This window comes from Leguminivora glycinivorella, chromosome 18 (assembly GCF_023078275.1).
Source record: "Leguminivora glycinivorella isolate SPB_JAAS2020 chromosome 18, LegGlyc_1.1, whole genome shotgun sequence".
Lineage (NCBI taxonomy): Eukaryota > Metazoa > Arthropoda > Insecta > Lepidoptera > Tortricidae > Leguminivora > Leguminivora glycinivorella.
The window spans coordinates 832,859-849,657 of record NC_062988.1 but is presented as its reverse complement, the minus strand read 5'-3'; the positions used below and the strand labels follow the sequence as shown (position 1 = coordinate 849,657).

The following is a 16,799-nucleotide window of genomic DNA, read 5'->3' as shown; positions in this document are numbered from 1 at the left end:
GACTCAATTCATAATTCATAATTTCTTTATTGCATCCATGGTTACATCTAGGTGTTACATATTTATATTGGTTTCACATGGACCCTGACAGGGTACAGCAAGTCTGAAATCTAAATTATGCTAGGTATTGAATCGATTATAATATTACAATATTGAATTTAACAAGGTAATTATGTAAAAGTATATAATAGGAAACAATGAAATAGGACATAAAGGTAGGTATGTCAAAAAAGAATAGTAAGATAGTAAGAATAATAAGCTCATTATAATTTAATAATCATTTAATAAATCATTTTATTGATCAAAAGGTACATGGTACATGGTACAATGGCGCCCTGGAGACTGCGTTAGTTTACACTGTGTTGCAGTCCCAGTGGATGCCCGAATTACATGCTCGATTAGATAGGTATTGAAAAGAACAATTAGACTTCATTTGTAACAAAGAAACGGAAATTAACATATATTACTAGGTTGGTACAACAGCATGCATAATTGTGTGAGTGTGTGTGTGTGTGTGTGTGTGTGTGTGTGTGTGTGTGTGTGTGTGTGTGTGTGTGTGTTTGTGTGTGTATGTATGTATGTATGTGTGTTGTGAGTACGTTTTTGCTTAATATCTAGTAGTTGTGTGCCTATAATCGTACTAATCCTAACACCCGAATAAACTTTCACTCAATAGTTTTTCAGTCTCATCGTAGTTCATAATACATATCCATGTCCAGATTGTCTTTTTAAAATCGTAGCCAGTTAATGTTTTTATACTCTTGTGTTTTAATTTTAGTTTATTATAAATTAACGGTGCGTTATAATTAATGTTCCGTCTTGCAAATTTAGTTTTGCATTTCGGCATGGGAACGCGTTCAATGCGCTTGTTTGATGTTGGTAACAACGGGACTATTTTATGGTGGTATCTTTTTAGGCATTGCATGATATATAATTTACGGACGGAGGAATTGACTTTAGTTAACTATAATAATTTCAAAAATACTTCATACAATTTCTATACTAATTTGCGATATCTGGAAAATTTTCCTGCATCTGAAACACATTTTTTTTATCTGTCGCGTTATCGGCCAATCAGAGACGGTTATTACAAACAATTGGTTGCTAGGTAATTCAATGTTGATACAACGGTGAACGACTCTATTGACATTAATTTTAACTTGCATGAATGGTGATATTTCCGTCCATTGACGATGAAGATAGACTCGTAGAAAAAGTATTGTATACAATAGTGATATAATTAAGCTTTTCACTCTCGTACCGTACTACACATGGTACTCGACTGAAGAGTTTTGTATTATATCACGATTGTATAAAATACTATTATATAAATTTCTTACAGGATTCACTACAATGAATAAATAACAGGTACAGTCGGTTTTTAGATCGTGTGGCCCGACCCGAGTGTTGCCGTTGTCGACACCGGAGTCAATAATAATGAATCTTTTTCTATTTATGCATTAACACACCTCGGACACTGGCGATCAAATATATGAAAGAGGCGCGTTCCCCGCACACAGTATAAGCTCGCGTAGGTGAACGCGTACTATCCTTTGTGAATAGGCTTTAATATCATATTTTTATATTTATAGAAAAAGCAAACCGTTTATGGTGACTTGAATTTGCAACTCACAGAATTTTTTTTTTAAATTTCATTTAACATTAAATGGTCATTTTAGTACCAAAACTAAATTCTACGTTATTTATTTACTCGAAAACGATACTAAACATGACCTAATAGCTAAACGAGTTCTAATAGAGTTTTTTAAAATAAAGGCATTTTAAAATTACGCTCGCGGCGTCCCGACGCCGCGCGGTTTAAAGGTTTTTTTTCTAAAACTTAACGTTAGTAAAGGTGGGTAAAAGTTATATTATTCATAGTCTATATTAAATAAGCTTTCATATCATATTTTTTATTTGTAGAAAAAGCAAACAGTTTGACATTTATGATGACTTGAATTTGTAAATCATAGATGAAAATTTCAAACTTTTCATTTTTTTTTATTTTATTTACCATTAAATTATAATTTTAGTACCAAAAATGGATTCTACGTTATTGATTTACTCGAAAACGATACCAAACATGACCTATGAACTAAACGGGGTATGTTAGAATTTTTCAAAGCAAGCCGGGTGAAGCGGTACTTTGACCCCCCCTCCCGAGCCCCAGGGGGGAGGCTCCCGAAGGCTCCCGATCTTAATCGGCTTATTTTGATATAAGGAACAACTGTGCCAAGTTTCATGCTTTGGTCAAGAAAAAAAAGGTTTGGCCTCTTTTTGTCGATAAACGTCCCCACTACGGATCCCAGTTTCAACTCTAGGCTTCTGTCTCTTGGAACTGGTCCTAGCAACCTGCATTTTTATCGGTAGGTACCTATGAATTTGTCTGTGCACTGTATAGACAACTAACATTTCTTGTAAATGTAAGAAAAGGTTTGTTGTCTATACAAGGTGGTACAGTAGGATTAAAGGCTGAGCCACGCCAGATACGTGTACGTAGACGTGCGCGTAGCGTACGCGGTGTAAATGACGAATCCTCATTAGAGATTGCACCGCTTGTGTGACGTGTTTCCCGTGTGTGTCTAGCGGTGTATCATCTCTTTTGAAGATTCGTACTTTACAGCGCGCACGCCACGCGCACGTCTACGTACACGTATCTGGCGTGGCTCGGTCTTTAATCCTACTGAACCACCTTGTATAGACAACAAACCTTTTTTACATTTACAAGAAATGTTAGTTGTCTATACAGTGCACAGACAAATTCATAGGTACCGATAAAAATATAACACGTTAACGCAATTGTCATGGACGAGACTTTTTTCTCCGTGTATTAATGGATAAAATGCGTTTTTACCCGCTGGTATTAAAGGACAAAACACGTGTTTCCGAGCTAGTGAAGGGAAAATATACATACTTGCTCCACTTTCAATAATGTCCATTTATCCAGAAAATAATCGTGCATAGCAAGTGCTAACCCACCATAAGGTTAATAAGATAATAATAGCACTTTCGTGGCTACAATCACCATATTCGTGACTTTCGACCCATCTTGTTTACGCCATCATTTATACGAATCTCTCTAATCAATCTGCGCATCAAACCGGTCTAAAACAAAGATTTCTAAAATAGGGATAGGCGATTCATAATTCACAATTTCGATGTAACATTTTTGTATGTTGCGCCCGCTACAAACAAGACGAATAATAGTTTTTTATAAAGATGATTTAGCACCTGTGGAACTACTGGACGCAGTGATTAAACGCATTTTTTGCGTTGTAGTTTCCTCGCTATAGTGAGGGGATAAATTAACTTTTTAACAAAAAATAAAACCGCCTTCAAAAATAAGCGCGTTACAAAACACGGAGAAACTAAAAAGCAAAAAATAATAAACCTTTGAATTCAGATTTCTTATCGTATTGCAATAATCTAAACATCCAAATTATAAACAAATCAATTATTTTTGTGGTCGGTACCAGACCTGTTCGTCGCCTTGCTATTGCATGTTTGCCCCACCCAACCATACACAGGCTGGTACCGACTCCAAAAATAATTGATTTGTTTATAATTTGGATGTTTAGATTATTGCAATACGATAAGAAATCTGAATTCAAAGGTTTATTATTTTTTGCTTTTTAGTTTCTCCGTGTTTTGTAACGCGCTTATTTTTGAAGGCGGTTTTATTTTTTGTTAAAAAGTTAATTTATTTGTTGATTGTTGTGTTACACTCGGGTGCAAATGTAATCAAAATGTAATATTGACATGTAAAAAGTGCCCCTGTGGCCTACTTGTTGAATAAATGTTCTGATTTTTGAGCGTTTTGACGAGTGGTTGATGAGTTCGCATCTCGCGATTAGGTTGGTCGCATAGACTTGTACCTAGTCTTAACTCGCATTCGAACACAGTGGTATGATACCGCATAATAATTTTACGAAGTAATATGTAAGTCAATGGTCTAAAATGATCAAGTGGATTCTTAGTGTGTTTTATAAAAGTACAAACAATTATGCATCTTGTTATTTAAAAGATAAGATTGGTAGAAACTATGAACGAGCATAGCAATTATAAAATTTAGAAAGGCCGTTATCTGAATTCATTGCCAAGGTCAAATTAATTTATTCAACTAGCATGTTAGCAAGCTACATACGTATGTTACTTAAGCAGTTTACAGTCGTGTCAATGTTTGGCCTATCTACATTCCCCATCAGATATGTAGAAGCGGACGAGATGCCCAAAAATATTTGAGCAAGAAATCTAACGTCTTGATAATAGAGGGAACAGATATTTTTAACCCCTGACGCAAAAACGACATGGTGTTATACGTTTGACGTGTCTGTCTGTCTATCGGTCTGTGTGTGTCTGTCTCATGCATCGTAGCATCGTAGCTCCCGAACGGATGAACCGATTTAGATAGATAGAGAACATAGCTAAGAACACTCCCGACTAATTCAGCTTTCAAACAAAAAAAAGCTACGATGCCACAGACACACACACACACACACACACACACACACGTCAAACTTATAACACCCCGCCGTTTTTGCGTCGGGGGTTAAAAACTGATAATAGTGATAAATTGATAATAGTTACTACGACATTGATTACAAGCCTTAAGGTCACAATTATTACCTTATCAATGCACAAGTGCAATAAACTAAAGACATCATTACTAATTAATGACAAAAACAAAGTTATCTGGAAGAAGACGTCACAAAATGTTTGATTTCTCCAGTGAAAGTAGTTTGGTAAAGCTAGGCGGACGTGTTTTGTTTAATATATTAGAAATTGTGAGTAATATTTAGTAAATACTAGTAGTAGTAGTAGTGTTTAAAATGGGTGATGCATACGCGGTTCATGTGGATGCAAATTCAAATGATTGGCGGACGGGATTGACAAGCGAAGCTCGAAGTCAGTTCGTGAAAGCACTGTGAGTATACATTTATTTATGCTAAGTTAAATAACCACAACATTTTTCTTTAATTTTGATCAATCATGGCTAAGAACACTCCCGACTATCAATTGTATACAAAATTTAAGCATAGCCACGATTACACTTGTACAGTCACCGGCATAAATAAGTGATGATTTCTGAACTCATATACGAAATGTCATTTGATATTTGCCAGTCGCTTTTCGGTGAAGGAAAACATCGTGAGGAAACCGGACTAATTCCAATAAGGCCTAGTTACCCTTCGGGTTGGAAGGTCAGATGGCAGTCGCTTTCGTAAAAACTAATGTCTACGCCAAATCTTGGGATTAGTTGTCAAAGCGGACCCCTGGCTCCCATGAGCCGTGGCAAATGCCGGGATAACGCAAGGTGGATGATGATTAACGTCTTGTTTGAAATGTCATACGAAATTATCAAACAAATTAAAAGGTACAGAAATCATCACTTCTTTAGGGACCATCCACACTCATAAGACGCATGTCTTGCGTTGCGGCGCGCAACGGACGTCTGGCGTGGCGCGCGCCGCGCCGCCTGGGGGCGCGTCTTACGTCCTTCCTATACAAAATGTACTGAGGAGACGTTTTTTGAATCACATTCAGGCGGCGTGGCGGAGACGTCCGTTGCGCGCCACGAGACACGCGACGCCTAAGTGGGGACGCTGCCTTATGCCGGTGACTGCACAACACTGTATACATAGTTGTATTGTTTACATTTTTTTTAAATAGCGCCTCTATGACTGATTAAAAGCAAAATAATTATTTTTCAGGAAGAATACAGTATTGGGATCAAGACCACCAGTATCACAGGAAGTAGTAGCAACACAAGCGATTTTTATAGAAGACGAAGTATTCAGAAGAGCTCGAACACATCCGGAATATTTGCAATTATTAGCTCTGATGATAACTCAATTGAAAGAAGCCTAAACAATGCTTTTGTTAACTATTATCCAGTACCATTTGGGCATTTTCGCGAGAAGAGAGAAAATGAATGAATGAATAGGTAAATCTAAGGGACCGGCCACACTTAAGAGACGCATGTCCTGAGGTGCGGAACGGACGTCCGCGCCACGCCGCCTGAATGTAATTCAAAAAACGTCTCCTCAGTACATTTTGCATAGGAAGGACGTAAGACGCGCCCCAGGTGGCGTGGCGGCGGCGTGGCGGCGGCGTGGCGCGCGCCGAGACACGCGACGCTTAAGTGGGAACGCTGCCTAATGTGTTTCCTACTCAGAGTCACGAACCCTTTCGTTTCTAATCGTACTAGGTGAAAAAGAGTGTCCCAAATTAATTTCCACTTCGTTACCATTTTTAAGCACTTTGTACAGCGATTACAAAGTGTGCAAAATAATAGAAAATTTTGGGACCATTTTTTTGTCTTTTGCGTTTTGTCCTAGATCGAAAGGAGTCGTGATAAAAAAGAAAAAATATTCTTGTTATCTCTTCTCGCGAAACTGTCCATTTTCCAGATATACATATAAAACACCTAGGCACGAGCTGTGTTCATCCGAGCGCGTAACAGACAGACAGGCAGACTGCTTTAATTCGAGAATTACTCATGACGAATGCACAAAGGCACAAAGGAACAATGTGTCATGGAGGGGAATATTGGAAACATTGTGACCTTACTTACTCATTACGTATATTGTAAGACTTTGTATAAATCCATGGCGACGTTTGGTTTAGCAAGCGCGCCAAGCGTTATCAACGCGATACTTCTTCGCCACTGATACACCACACCTACCAGAGTTGTGGTCGTGTTTGCCGCTCCCGTATTGGCTTACACAGCCACGGAAAGCATTGTCGCTCCTGACACGCTTGAATAGTCTGTTATAGGCTTGCAGGCCAATGATGATGATGATGTATAAACTCTGGGCAACAAGTGCTCATATCATAAGTTTGATTACGAATAACAGAGCCCGCTTTACGTAGCACATTAGCACAATTCTTAGGTTTTCACATCTCAATTCCTTTTTTATGCCATTCTAGTGTGAGTATCATCAATTACTTATCATCACCCTTGCTACTGACTAGACTTATCTCTTCAGAAATTACCTACTTATGGTAATTCGGATACAGACGTTTCACATAATACTACTGCATATTCCATTATATCATCAGAGAAGTGCAAACACATACCACTTGATCATGACGGACTTGATAAATTTAGGCACGTTTTCCAAACCAAATGTCATACGAGTCAATTGATAGGTGCCGCGAATATCTTCCACTTATCGACAATCGGTTTGCTCCGTGAGCATCATCAGTCAATAACGTAACGTATTCGATTGCCCACGAATTATCACCTAGTGCCACTCAAAACCGAAAAGGAGTTTGTCTTTTTCAAAAGGCAAATATTTAAGACTTTATTCCTTCAGTCAGTTGTTGCGCACAAAGAGTATGGAGATAAGTCTTTTGGTTTGTAAAATGTAGAGTTGAATCATTGGGTTGGTTAGCATTGATTGCGCGATGGGATTGTTAATTGATTGGTGCTCGTTGTTTCCATTTCTAGTGTTTTGAGATAAGGGTTGGGCGAATTCGTGAAGTGGATACTGTGGCCTGATTCAATATAGTGACAATTGTCGCCCGACAGTGACATTTCGACGTTCATTGCTTGATCAACAAGGAAATATTGACGCTGAGTAATAAATTACTTATCAACCCACAAATAGGCACAGAATTGTCAGATCAAGTGTCGTGGTAAAATACCTCATTGACCGTTTTAATGGTAATGGTAACACATTTATTTTCAGACGAGCTAATGATAACAAAACGAAGTTTTATTCTAAAACATTCAAGTACAGTCAAGTGTAAAAATATGGGTTCGTACAACTTATCAAAAATATGTCCCATAGCACTTTATGTCGGCGGAATATAGGTCTCGGTACATATTTTGAAAAATATATCGATACGATGAGCATGACTTTACAAGTATAGCATTCGTAAATCAGCTATTTTATATAGCAGTATATATGAAAATGTAATGTTTAACAACATAATAAAGCATTTATAAACGCTATTCGCCGCAGACATAAGGATATTGCGTGTCTACGAGCAATTAAAGATGTGATCAACGCAATTAGGTGCGACGCTAGACTACTAACATCAACTATTTAGACGATCTAGTTTAAGATTCAATTAAAGACAAATCCTCTGAGTTTTTAAAGGTTTTAAAATACGTTACTGTTACTCGATAGCGTATCGTCACGGACTTTCATGTAATTTGTGGTTCTACTGGTTCTAGTAATATCGTGCGCTCTTTTTCCATACAACGATAATAAATTTCTTTTTTAGATTACCTAGACAAGGTTTTAAAAACTTGTTAAAGCAACTGTGCAAGTTTATTTCAACTTTTGTAACTACAGTGCCCACTGTAGTTTCACTATAGCTGTCAAATAGTAAAGCTATTTAACCATGGTGATATTGACACGACACTGAAAATTCTGTGGCTATATCCTAGTCAATATTTCCTTGTGGAACAGGCAATGAACGGTGAAATGTCACTGTCGGATGACAATTGTCACTTATGTTATGAAATAGGCCACAGTTCGTATTCGAACGTAGACGTACTTATGCAAATTTCACGACGGTAATAAATATTAATTTATGCCCTTTTCAAACGTTAGTATGTTCAATTTGCATCTTCATTAAGGCACACAAGTAACATTATAACATGCACGTCCTAAAAATCCATGAATAAATTGGGTAACACCTAATACCCTATAATGGCGGCACGTATCAGGCGAAATGCCTCCCATATTTTTTGTATTTTATGTTAAAAGCTCGGCCACACATGCGCCTTTTGACGCGGCTAAGCGCTAGCGGAGCGCAATGATAGCGGACGCTGGCGTTGCGCACAGCGGACGTCGGCGCGAACTAACGAGCGCGATTGCTCCGCTCACGCTACGCTATCAAAACGCTCTATTATGTTTGGCGGAGGCTTAAGTGTATCTTTCAATTATTTTTGTCGGCATAGCAATGATCAGCCTCCGGCTACCAATAATCTTCCAAAATTATACTTGGCTTAATAAAAAAACTTGTTACAAAGACGTGAGGTCTAGCAATGATCAATAAGTGTCGATGGCAGTAATTTGGTTGCACATGTACGAGTAATATGTAATTCAGTGCAATCTACTTCGCAATCGATGATTACAATCCGATCTGAAAGTGGATCAATGGTTATCCGAATAAAGTAGCACGTAATATGAATCTGACTCTCATTTATTTTCCAATCAGTTTTCGCGTGATCAGAATAAAATATTCACAAGCGTAATTCTTTCTCAAAACTGTTCAAATATATTGTCTAGTAAGGTACAGCGCGGCAAATCTCGACTGGGGGGCAAATGTAACTAGTCCATTTTTGTTTTACAAGGTTTGCATTATTAAATCGAGTGTCCAACTGTCCACCGGTTATATAAGGTAGGCGTGTTCAATGGAAACATGTAGAACTCAACATCATAGTGTAATAATGGAAAAAATGGATCAGTTACAATTGCCCCCAGTCGAAATTTGCCCCGCTGTACCTTAATCATGTCTTGACCGTGTTGTGACTGGTTAAAAAATTCACCACCCCTTTGCTCCCGTGGGTATCGTGGGAGACGAGACGACCATGGGATATATAGGTTTAATTGTGCTATAGGTGCTGGGCTGGCAACCTATCACTGCAATATCATAGTTTAGCTTTCTTTCAACCCCTTAATTGTTAAAAGTGACATTGAGCAATTGTATGCCAACCCTTTTTGGAAAAACAGGCGTGAGTTTATAAATTTGTATGTATGGGGTGACAGCCTCAAGTCTGCAGATGCAAGTGCCTGACAGATGAAGTTACGTCCACAAGAGGACGTAATGGCAGCTATTACGTGAACATACGCAGCTCCTGCATTAAGCCATAATTACATACTCCCGTCTTTGCATGTCTCGCAGAGCCATTCACGCACGCGACGACAGTAGAAACCGACAAGACACACATACAAATTAAACACTATTCTTATAGTTCGATAAACACTTGCAAATGGTGCGAAAAGAATGAAAAAATGAAATTGACGTTCTATCGTTTATCACGCGACCATGCTTGCCTGCCAGAAGTTATTCTAAAAATTTTCAAGATCCATATTTTATTTTAACTTTCAATTTATGATATACGAGGTTTTGCCCGCGGCTTCGCTCGCGTTAGAAAGAGACAAAAAGTAGCCTATGTCACTCTCCATCCCTTCAACTATTTCCACTTAAAAAATCACGTCAATTCATCGCTCCGTTTTGCCGTGAAAGACGGACAAACAAACAGACACACACACACTTTCCTATTTATAATAATAGTATGGATTTATTTTACTGAAGATCAAATCTTGAGTTATACATAAATACTGTTAAATTTTAAATATAGGTATTTAGGTAGGTACCTTTATTTAAAATTTAGCAAAAACCCTTCCTAAAAGTAACCATAAGATGCTGAAGGCACAGTACCTAGTATGCGTATGGACAAAAATTTTAGCTACGCAATGCAGTTTACCTTCTTAAGAGGATACGGTAGCGAAAATGCTAAAATGGAAAGGAGCCCCCTTTTCAACTTGGGAATTTTAGTTAAATATACAAGTGTTATTAACTAGATTTATCGAAAAAAAATAGTCCATTAAGAACAACTCAGTCAAGATATTTAAAAAAATTCTTTAAAATCGAGGTTCCGCTCTCGACTCTTTCCTCCTTCAAAACTTAATCAATCGGAACGAAATTTGAGAATCTGAATAACAATGAAATAATCTATGTCGGACCGTTTAGCTTTTTTGGTTAATTGTTACCAATCTTGAGTATCACACCTTTTTTTGCGCCACATGAAAAAGGCCGTTTTTGGAAATTTTTGATTGGTCTAGTCTTTAAAAAGCAGAATATCAAAAAAATCAAAACGGTCCGACACAGATAAAAATAATAACAATCTGTGTTGAAAAAATCATTGCTCTATCTTCAAAAACCAGGGAGGAAATAGTCGAGAGCGTTTGTATGGAGAATTGACCCCTACCGTATCGTCTTAAGTTCTTACACAGTAATATTATGAGGTCAAGATTCGGTAACAATAATGCGAATTGAAATGATTTCATTGATATGTACCCCATGAAGTGGCTGAGAAAACTAGTATAGGTATATGCTTACTTAGGGTTGTAAATAGAAAAAAAACCAAATGTTTTTTTTCAGAATTGTGAAAAAAAACATGAAAAAAAACCGAGCACCATGGTTTTTTTTCTAAATATGGTTTTTTTTCAGATGAACAAATAATACGACAATAACGGTTTTTCGTGAGTTGTAACGTGTTTCAATAACAATAACGTACATTTTAATTCAATTAACATTCAGTATACAAACGTTTATTGGGGAAAATCCCCGATGCTGCGTGTAGCGTGGAGAGGCGGTGGTGTTTCCAACAGTAAATAGTGATAACTACCAACTACAGATTTCGTAAATGTTACTTTTATAAGACCAGAAATTAAAGTTATTTGATTAAATTCGTTTAATAGTTAACATTAAGTCTAAAAAACCGTATAAAAGTATTAAATACTTTGCAAATTTTGAGATTTCGTACTTTAGAAAAAAAACATACTCCAGAAAAAAAACTGTTTTTTTTCACGGTTTTTTTTTCATGTTTTTTTTTCAAGCCAGAAAAAAAACCGTTTTTTTGCAACCCTATGCTTACTACTGCAGTGTTTTTAAACAAAGTATGTTTTACCTATTATGTTATAATTATAAGTAGGTATGATGGTTTATGCATGTATGAAGAGGATATATAAACTATTGGGTTGGTAAAAAAGTAATGAGCGAATCATAACCAATATTGTAATTTTAATTTAATTTATTATTTTAATCATTTATCAAAAATATAACGGCCTTCGTTATCTACTACTTGTCTCCATCGTTCTGGTAAAGAATGAATAGCATCGGCGAAGAAGTTCTTAGGTTTAGATTAAAAAAACTCAGCTATGTACTGTCGTAGATGGGCTTGATCATCGAACTTTTTTTCATTCAAGGCATTGCTTAGCGATCTGAACAATGCGTAATCCGTAGGTGCCAAGTCTGGAGAGTACGGTGGATGAGGTATCACTTTCCAACCTAGCTCCAATAGCTTTAGCCGAGTCTCTTTTGCAATGTGTGGGCGAGCATTGTCGTGTAAGAAAAAAACTTTAGCATGCTGTGGACGATTCTGACAGATTTTTTGGTTTAAATTTTCAAGCTGATTACAGTTAGTTAGTTTTGTTGGGCATTTTCCGCAAGTCGACAACTATTGTGCCTATTTTGCGTGAATTTGACGAGGTAGCACTACTCTAGCCACCCCAGCTCCTCTACAAATCCTAGCAGTGTTTTCAGGTTGCTAAATACCTCTTTTAGTGTGTTCGGCGTACCTAGGTACTTGTTCCTATATACTTCTACCTGTTTACACTCTAGAAGAAAGTGTTTGGTGGTTTCTTCTGCTTCCATGCACGCTCTGCACATGGGGCTATCGGTTATACCTATGTTATTGAGGTGTTTGTTCAGTGTGTTGTGTCCTTTCATTAATCCTACTATTTTGCGCAGTTGGTGTCTGGGTGTTCTGAGTAGGATTTTTGTGAGCTTCGTATTAGGTACAGCAAGAATTTCTTTGGTTTGTCTACATGTGTCTAATTCAACCCAGTATTTGTTGTGTAATTCTTTGTGGTGTTGCATAAGTTGGTTTTTCCTATATGATACTGGTAGGGGTATGATGGGTTCAGGTCCATATGCCGGTGTGTCTGATCCTTCTCGGGCCAGTTCATCCGCTGCATCATTCCCTCTTGATCCACTGTGCCCCTTTATCCATTGTATTGTTACTTTGTTGTCTTCTTCGCACACTTCAGTGAGGCTTTGATGACATTCTAGTATTAGTTTCGAGGTAAGTTTTTCGCTGTCTAGTGCCTGAAGCACTGATTTGCTGTCTGATAATATTAGTATGTTTTCATGTTTTACCTGTCGTCTTTTTATGGCATTGCAAGCTTCTATTATACCCACACATTCAGCTTGGAATACCGTGCTGTGTTCACCTAGGCGTTTGGATATGTGTATGTTTAAGTCTTCTGAGAAGACTCCACACCCTGTTCCCTCTTTTGTTTTTGATCCATCTGTGAATATTCTTAGGTTTGTTTGGTGCAGTCCTGATTACAGTATACTGATGCGGTAACAGTCATTCCACTTGGTAGGAGTTCCCAGTGAATAATACCATGAATATCCCACCAAACGGACAGCATAACTTTTTTCGGGTGAGGCGCTGTTTTTGGTGCCTCTATTCCTTTTTCGTTTGGAGCTAGCCACTGACGTTTGCGTGTGTGATTTATATATAAGACCCATTTTTCATCTCCAGTGATAAGATGGTCCAACCAGTTGAATGTGCGGCGAAAAGACAGAAGTTGTATGCAGATATCGGCACGGCGGTTTAGTTGATCTCTATCAAGTTCGTGCGGTATCCAAACACTGTATTTGTAGTTTTTTCCCAACTCGTGTAAATGTGTTTCTATGGTGACATGAGAGCAGCCTAACTCGGTAGCAAGAGTACGACTCTGATCTATAATGAAAAATCCGCACATCCTTATTGAAGTGACGTTTTTAAACATAAACAGTGAATCATTAATCATTATGAATTCTTTCAAAGCTGTTACGTACTTCTTGCAAATTATAAACACATAAAATATTTACGATACGCGAGTACGTAGCGAAGTCATAAAACTTGTAAGTCATAAAAAATGATGAAATAAATGTTTTTACCGTAGTTGTGAATTTGAAGAATTATCTAAAATTGTAAAAGTGAACGACTAGCATATTACCATAGTATAATTACTACTGTACAGTATGGCCACTCCCGCTCCCCGCTGAAAGTGCCGCCTACCCCCTCTCGGTTACCTCACAGTTACCACCTGTCAAAAACGCGAACTGTCGACCAGTCATATCTCACTCATACAAGCATGGTACGCCGCGTTCACCTACACGAGCTAAGACTGTGTGCTAAGAACGCGCCTCTTTCATATATTTGATCGCCAGTGTCCGAGGTGTGATATTACATACTTTTAACAGCGTATTCCTCATCATTAGAAGAATAAAATGTCATATAAACTTTTCTGGATTTCGCCTACTTTCAGAGATATAAGCATTTAAAAAAAATAACAATTACTTAATTATGTATCAGAACAAGACGCTGTTTTGATGGCGATGATGCCGTTATTGAGCATAATCTATATCCTCGTTGATAGATATCAAAAAGTAACTAACTCAATGAAAAAAAAACATTTAAGAAAAACATTGAATAAGTAAAAAAAAGTAAATGTTATTCGTAAAACTGGCACTTAAAATACCGTGAAAGTATGCAAAAAAAAAGTACAAAAAAAAATTCGCGAAATTTTCTTGACGACATATGGCCATTTTATCTTTAGTTTGCCCACAGAAATGCGTAGTTAAAATTTTTCGGTTTCATCATGTTACACCGTGAACCGTGCATATCGGAGCTGTAAAAGCACTCACAACTATGTAAGACGTTACATCGTCTTGACAATAAAGGCGTGCTTTAATATTTGTGAGAGCTCTGGCAGCCCCGATATATCTGATGGCGGCTGTACTTGGTAGACGTGGGTCGACAAATTCCTAGCCTCGGCGAGTAACGGTGCGGCGGCCGCAGTGCTGCCCGATTTGGCGGCTTTCCGCTCCGGCCGGTCTGGGTACGTACACTACGTAGCCAAATGCACAAATTCTCACGAAGGCAGCCAAATAACAGAAGACCGTGCCAAATAACATTTAGCTACGAGAACCCTACGAGTTTTATTCATATTGATGTTGTGTTCCTGTCGGTGCAAGTAAAATCGCTGCCAGAGCTCAACGAGAGCTGCAGAGTCAACGAGTGCTGGTGACAGTGGTGACGGAAGGACCTACGGAACAAAATTTGTTCCATCTATTGTCCTTCGAGTCGTCATCAGCAACCCGAACAATCCTTGGAACTTGTACACTCCTTTTTGCTACTACTACTACTTTTTGCACTACTACTTTTTGCACGCCGCTTCAGTGTAATTCAAAAAACGTCTCCTCAGTACATTTTGTATAGGAAAGACGTAAGACGCGCCCCAGGTGGCGTGGCGGCAGCAAAAGCTTGGCGGCGCGCCTTACGTCCTTCCTATACAAAATGTACAAGTTTCTAATGGGTTGATGGCAACGCACATGTGATACTTTTTGAGTTGCAGAAGTTCATAGGTGTTTGCCACCGACGTAGTATAAAAAAATGCACAAACGCACATACGCTAGCTATCTCTATTGTTCTTCCGTATTGGCACATGTACTTTTATATATTCTGTGGTATTGGTGCGACAGAGCCATACTGCGTTTCGATCGATGACTAGCGTCAACGATTGTCATTTGGCTAGGCCGGCTGTAGCGTAATCGGTATTCTTTTAAACGTTCGATTGACATCATCGGAACGGACAATTGCGTAAAACTTAATGATGCGTGGAAATCGTATCAATTAAGTGAGTTTTGCCGTCAAAAAAACTAAAAAGTTTTTGGTGGTAGAATTAAACAAGAATTAAACGAAGTAAAAAAATGGTTTAATTTTTCTATGAATTTTCAAGTACATCCATACTAATATTATAAATGGATAAGTGTGTGTGTCTGTTTGTTTGCCCGTCTTTCACGGCAAAATGGAGCGATGAATAGACGTGATTTTTTAGGTGGAGATAGTTGAAGGGATGGAGAGTGACATAGGCTACTTTTTGTCTCTTTCTAATGCGAGCGAAGCCGCGGGCAAAAGCTAGTATTTCATACTCGTAATAACTCCCTGGGAGTTCAGGAAAATATAATTCACTTTTGACCGAACACAATTGACTCAAATACCTGCCAAAAAAAAAGTATACTTGCACATTATGTAACTTAAGTCATAATCAGACGCATTTTTTTAAAACAGTTAGATTCGATAACAGTATTTACTAATATAATACACTATCAGTACCAAGGCCACGTGATCCACGGTTCAAAGGAGCACTTGTGTCGCTGTGATAGTATTTAATATTTTGCGTGTGACTCATTAACGTTTACGTTTTCTTTAGTTTCGCGGTCGCTGCGGCGAACCTTGACTTTCACGGCTGGGGGAACGTAGGATTGTGTCTTGCTTTTATAGAAATATAGTGTGTTAAGCATAATAAAATTATGAATATATTCATGAAAAAAAAAAATCCATATTGAATATACTGGTCCCACGGCGATGCTAGCAAAAAAAAACAAAACCATATTCGAGAGACTATTTTATAGTTCATCGCTCAGAAATAACTATCTTTTGTCGCATAAATAGCCGATAGCTCATCGTTTTACTAGCTAGTGGTGGGACCAGTGCCTTAGGAAATAAAGGCATATTTTTATTTTCTTGTCTGTTTTACTTTTTTTTCAAATGTGGTAATTTTTGTACTTTTTCCACTCAGAATCATGATCTCTTTCGTTTCTGTAGGAGAAAAAAAATGTCTCACAATTTTTTTTCCACTGAGTTACAATTTCTCATACAACTTGTTTTATCGTAACTCAGAGGAAGACAAAAAATATATGGAAGTTATGGGACATTTTTGTCTCCTAGTAGAATCAAAAGAGCTCATGATTCTGAGTAGAAAAAGTGCAAAAAATTCCAAAAATAAAAAAGTAAAATCGACAACAAAATAAAAATATGCCCATGAAATATAGCTTGCGCATTGCGAGATTAATTCCGTGTGTATTGACCCTAACGCTGATATGCCCTATAGGTTTAAGTTACTTAAGTTCCTAAGGAATCTGTCATCCATGCCCGACACATAGTTTTAGGTCACAGGATAATAAAAACTGGTTTGATGCGTGATGCTGTCCCT

The 16,799-nt window shown here is 37.8% G+C and overlaps 1 protein-coding gene across 1 annotated transcript in view; it reads right to left on the bottom strand.

The window, feature by feature from the left end:
• LOC125236029 (protein kinase C and casein kinase substrate in neurons protein 1) overlaps positions 1-16,799 on the bottom strand; it is a 221,325-nt gene that overhangs the window by 175,054 nt on the left and 29,472 nt on the right. The window lies entirely within an intron of this gene.